The following is a 4,850-nucleotide window of genomic DNA, read 5'->3' as shown; positions in this document are numbered from 1 at the left end:
ACCCTTGTGGCTCCTTGAGGTTAGGATAAACCTACCTCTATATCTGTGTATCTGTTCCCAAATGGGTGAGGTTTGTTGTTGTCTAAGCTGCGTTTCTGGGTTTATCGACTGGTTTAATCGGCCTTTTTGTTAAGAGTTTTGGCGTCGAGGGAGGGTTAGAGAGGTGTGAGATCTATGCTCTGTCCCAAAGGGTCTGTGCTCTATCCCAAAGGATCGCCAGGGAGCTGTGTTGTGTGGAATCACGTAGGGTTGGAGGGTTGGATTTCCTCTTAATTTTCCTCTGAATTTTCCTCTGAATTTTCCATCTTATCTTAAATGTCATCTTAAATTTCTCTTAATTTTCTCTTAAATTCTGTCTTAAATATTTCTTGAATTTCACCTCCTATCCCCCCAGTATTTCTTAAATCTCCCCGATAGCTCTCTTGACTTTCATCTTAAATATCTCTTGAATTTGTTAAATAGCCCAAATATCCCTGGAACAGCCCGAATATCCTTTAAATATCTTCAATATCTTCTTCCCTCTGGTTGTTGTGCATCTGGTGAACAGCTCACAGTTGGAATGTCTTTTCACTCGGGATTCACCTTAGATTCTTTTAATCTAATTAATTATCTTAATTTCTTTTCATGAATTCCTTTGGCTCTGCCACAGACTCTCCCCAGCCCAGCTGAGCATCCTCAGAGTGCTCTGCATGGGACACTTGTGGTGATCTTTTGGGAGCACTTGTGCAGGGTTTGTTTCAGATAAACCACTTGTCTGTGTGAATAAACTCTAGCAGGTGCCTCACAAGTTTAGGCTCTTTTGAAAATACCCCCAGAAAACCCTACACTGGTGTCTCTCTCCCAGCATGTTCTAATTAGAGTGTTAGCTCCTCATTTCATCCTGGCTTCTGGTGTCCTGGGATGGCAGGAGACATGTGGGAACTGCCAGTGGGATTCAGGAAATGGCCTTTAATAGGTGGGAGCTCACAGCCCCTAGCACAGCACACGTGTTTATGTCTGTTGTGATTTCTGGGGTGATTTCTGTCCCACTAAGGATGAACTGTATTTACACATGGAGGAGGTTTTGACTTGGTGGAGTGTTTTTCGGGGTGTTATGAGTACAGTGGTCGGGGCAGTGTAGTCTGTTGGTGAGTCAGTGCTGGTCTCACAGCCCAGCAGCTGCTGGAAACTGGTCCTGACATCCCTCAAAGCCACTTCCTTCGTGTCCTTTCCACCCCTCTGGCCCCACCCCAGCCACTCCCAGCATTACTGACGGGGTGAGCAGGAGCAGGTGGAACTGTGGATGCACAGGCTAAGTGTGGATGACAGCACTGCTGGAAATACCTGAGCAATGACAGGTGCACCCCCAGGGACTTCCCTGCAGAGCTGATTCAGGAATCCTCCTGGCTCTGCCTTCCTGTTCATCCCAACAGCTGGGCATGGACAGGGATTCCCTTCAGCCATCAGCTGCTGTTAATGCTTTGTCCTTCTGGTGTTAAGATGCTTTTGAACAAACAGTTGGGCTAAGCTGTTCAGTGTAACAGCAGAGAAAGTTCTGCCTTGGCTGAGCATCCCACAGAGGCCAAGTGCTATCTGAAATCCTTCTCAGTGGGATCACTCCTGTCTCCCTGTATTTTTGAACCAGTCACAGCATGTTGATGGCTTCAGTGCAGGGTGTTGCAAAAGGACTCAGAGCTTCATGTCTCGCACTGTTCCCCCACCCACTCTCCTCCTTGCAGACAGGTAGGAATGGGAGCTTCTCTGTTTTCCAACATCAGCTTTTAATTAAGTTCTTAATTTCTCCTTTCCAACTTATCCTGTGGCTGTCAGAGCAGACACCTATGCCAGAATTCATTTGATATGTTGCTGGTTTAAAACAGCAGCAGTGGGTTTGGAGTTGGACCTTAGTGTCTTGTGCTGGAAAACATCACTGAGAGAAGAAAGGAAAAGGAGCCATTTCGGCTCACACTTTAAACTGGGGCTCCTGGAGAGGTGTGACTTTGGAGCACTTATTGCCAACCAGGGACAAAGTGTTCTGTTCAAGCTTTTTTTTAAAAGCCCCTTGTTAGCAGAGATCTCTGAGAAGGGAATGTTGGTGTCCCTGTCAGGTGCATGCAGAGGACTGGGGTTAGTGGCTGCTCCACAACGAGGAGAGTGTGTGGGAATGGAGGCCCCAGCTCCCCTCTCCCAGGGATTGCAGTGCGTTCAATTTCTGGCTGCTTTTCCAGTCAGTCCATACCTTTTCTGTGTGGCTGTTTATCCTGACTGGGCAATATGGGCAGGCCTGCAGGCGTGGTGTGTTGTTTGGGTGGTTTGTTCTTGGGAGTCACTGCCTGTTGGATTGTTACCATGTGTCAGCTCCCTCTGGTTTGCTGCCATGTGCCTGGTCTGAGCCCCCCCAGTGCCACTGCACAAAGCTGATTTTCTCTTCTGCGTCTTAACAAGAAAAGATTTAACAGCAAAACCCTCTTAGAGATCCCTGTCTGCCATTCCCTGGAGGAATTGCTGTATCTGGGGCAGCAGGAAGCCATGCCTTGTGCAGTGCTTTGGAACACTCGATTTGGGGAGCAGCTCCTGTGAGATCCACAGCTCCAGTAATGCTTTCAGAGCTGTAGAGTGACAGAACGGCCCAGAAAGCCACTTGTGTGCAGAGCATTAGCGTTTCTGCTGCTGTTGGGAGTCTGACAAGTCCAAGTGTGCAGAGGATCAGGGATACGATATAAAAGGATTTCACTAACAGTAAGTGTTTTCATTTCAGATTAATAACTGCTGCTTGCTGCACAGGTACAGCTACATTCTGCCTTCTCTCCTGGTAATATCCTTTCAGGGACTGTTTCAAATCCTGATCCTTCATGGCAGGAGGCCAAAGTGTTAATTACAGTGATTGTGTTGGGCTGTCAGGCTGTTAGTGCTGTGGTGTGCTCACCTCGATCCGGGTGCAGCGCAGAGCTGGGGACAAGGCACAAATGTGCCGCTTACAATGGGGGTTTGGGGATTTCAAGGTTGAGGAGAAATTGTGTGAGCAGCGTGGGGTGAGCCCCAGGAGGGGTTTGCCCAGTCTGTGTGTGACAGTGCTGCCTTCCTAGCTGTCAGAGTCCAAGGTGCTCTGGCCAAGCTCTCCTAGATATTCCACACAAGGAGGGTTTAATGTCAAACTGACTTGTTTGGTGGTTTTGGTTTAAGGGTGGTACAGCAATGTGCTGAAAGCACAGCACAGCCATAGTACAGTGATTGCAGTGTGCAGCTGAATCCAAACACAAATGTGGTGCCTGTTCCTGGTCTCTGTGTGCTCACTGTCACAGTGCTCAGGAAGGAATGAGCATATTGAAGCCTGCTCAGGCCCTTTGCTTCCTTCAAAGTTTCCTTTATTAGTTGCCCAGTTTCACACTCTGGGCTCAGCTCTGTGTGTGCTCTGCCCCATGTGATTCCCTGTTAGTTGCCTCAGAGCACCTGATGATTCACTGCTGCAGGTGTCTCACCTCAGCCTGAGGTTTCTCTCCAGCCTCCATGGAATTCTTTACAACACATCCTTCCCCAAGCTCACTGGGTTTGTCCTCCTGCACCATGGGGCTGTGCTGCCTGAGCACACTGTCCTGGGTGGAGTTACTGCAGAAGAAAGTCCAGAGGCTCACAAACTCCTTTCTCCAGAGCCATGTCCCTGACAGAATCCCATTAGTGTGCTCTGGGGCAGATGGGATCCATGTGGCAGGGCTGGACTCGGGGTGTATCCTCGGGATGTGCAGCCTGGGAGGTGTGTAGGGGAGGGCAGTGCACAGAGGGAATTTGCTGCTGAAGGAGTTTAAATAATGAGGAGCTCCAGGTCTCAGGTTGGTGCATGTCCCTGAGTGGCCCAGGGTCCATGGGAGGCTCTGAGGCTCCATGGAAGAAAGGACATGAAAACATGGATCACAAGGTCTTATGGACTGTGGGAAAATCACATAATCTAGGGGCAGAGCCTGTTTCCAGCCATGGCATTACGTGATTTCAGACCAAGGCACAAAATCAGTTATTTTGTCCTACATTTCCAATTAAGAGTCTCACTAATTCCAAACATCTGTCTCTGCTAATGTAGGGAATTAAGTGCTGGCAGTTTTGGGCAGCAGTCCTATGGGATGTGAGGAATGGTACAGGGTAAAACCATCACTGTTCCCCTTATGACCGTGAGCTCCAGCTGAGTCAGTTTGCATAACATAGTGGGAACAAGGAGAACCAGACCCGGGGGTTGTGTGACCTGCACGGGATTCCTGGGAGGAGCAGGAGCACTGAATGGGATAAATAGAGTGTGACAAATTACCCATAGAGGTGTGCTTGCATTTCTTAGCAGATGTGGGGATCTTGGGGTAGGCAGCACATTCAACACCCCAGCTCCCAGTCTGAGGCCTCAACTTCCAGCTGTGCTTTTAGATCCAATGAACTAGTTTGATCCCAGGCAGGGTGAAGAGATTTGCTCCTCACTGGCATTATGTGGGCCTGAGCAGCCCAGTCTAACCAAAAGGTCCTTCCAACCTGATTTTTTTATTCTATGATCAGACTTCAAGTAGTACGTAGGAGTTGTCAGGCCAAGTATTTAAATAACTTCAGATTTGGCTCCTGTTCTTGCTCTAAGTCCTGGCAGTGCCTGTGCTGGTTTGAAAGCAAACCGGTGAGAGACTCTGAGTCAGAAGTACAATTTAATATGAAACACAAACAAAACAACAACAAATATAACAGTACAAATTAACAACCCAAAAGAAAGAAACCACTGACAGTCAGCAAGTAACCCGACACGCTGTCAGTCAGGGCGTTGATAGTAGTCCGATTGAATGGTGGCTGCAGTCCTCCTGGAGGGATGAGTCTGTTGGAGGAGTGGGCCCACAGATCCCATCCTCTCC

General features: G+C 48.5%; 1 protein-coding gene across 1 annotated transcript in view; it reads left to right on the top strand.

The window, feature by feature from the left end:
• NAA60 (N(alpha)-acetyltransferase 60, NatF catalytic subunit) overlaps positions 1–4,850 on the top strand; it is a 17,123-nt gene that overhangs the window by 628 nt on the left and 11,645 nt on the right. The window lies entirely within an intron of this gene.

The sequence above is a fragment of the Acanthisitta chloris genome, unplaced genomic scaffold, assembly GCF_000695815.1.
Source record: "Acanthisitta chloris isolate BGI_N310 unplaced genomic scaffold, ASM69581v1 scaffold12883, whole genome shotgun sequence".
Taxonomy (NCBI): Eukaryota; Metazoa; Chordata; class Aves; order Passeriformes; family Acanthisittidae; genus Acanthisitta; species Acanthisitta chloris.
The sequence above is the reverse complement of the archived record's forward strand: the minus strand, read 5'-3'. Positions and strand labels throughout refer to the sequence as shown.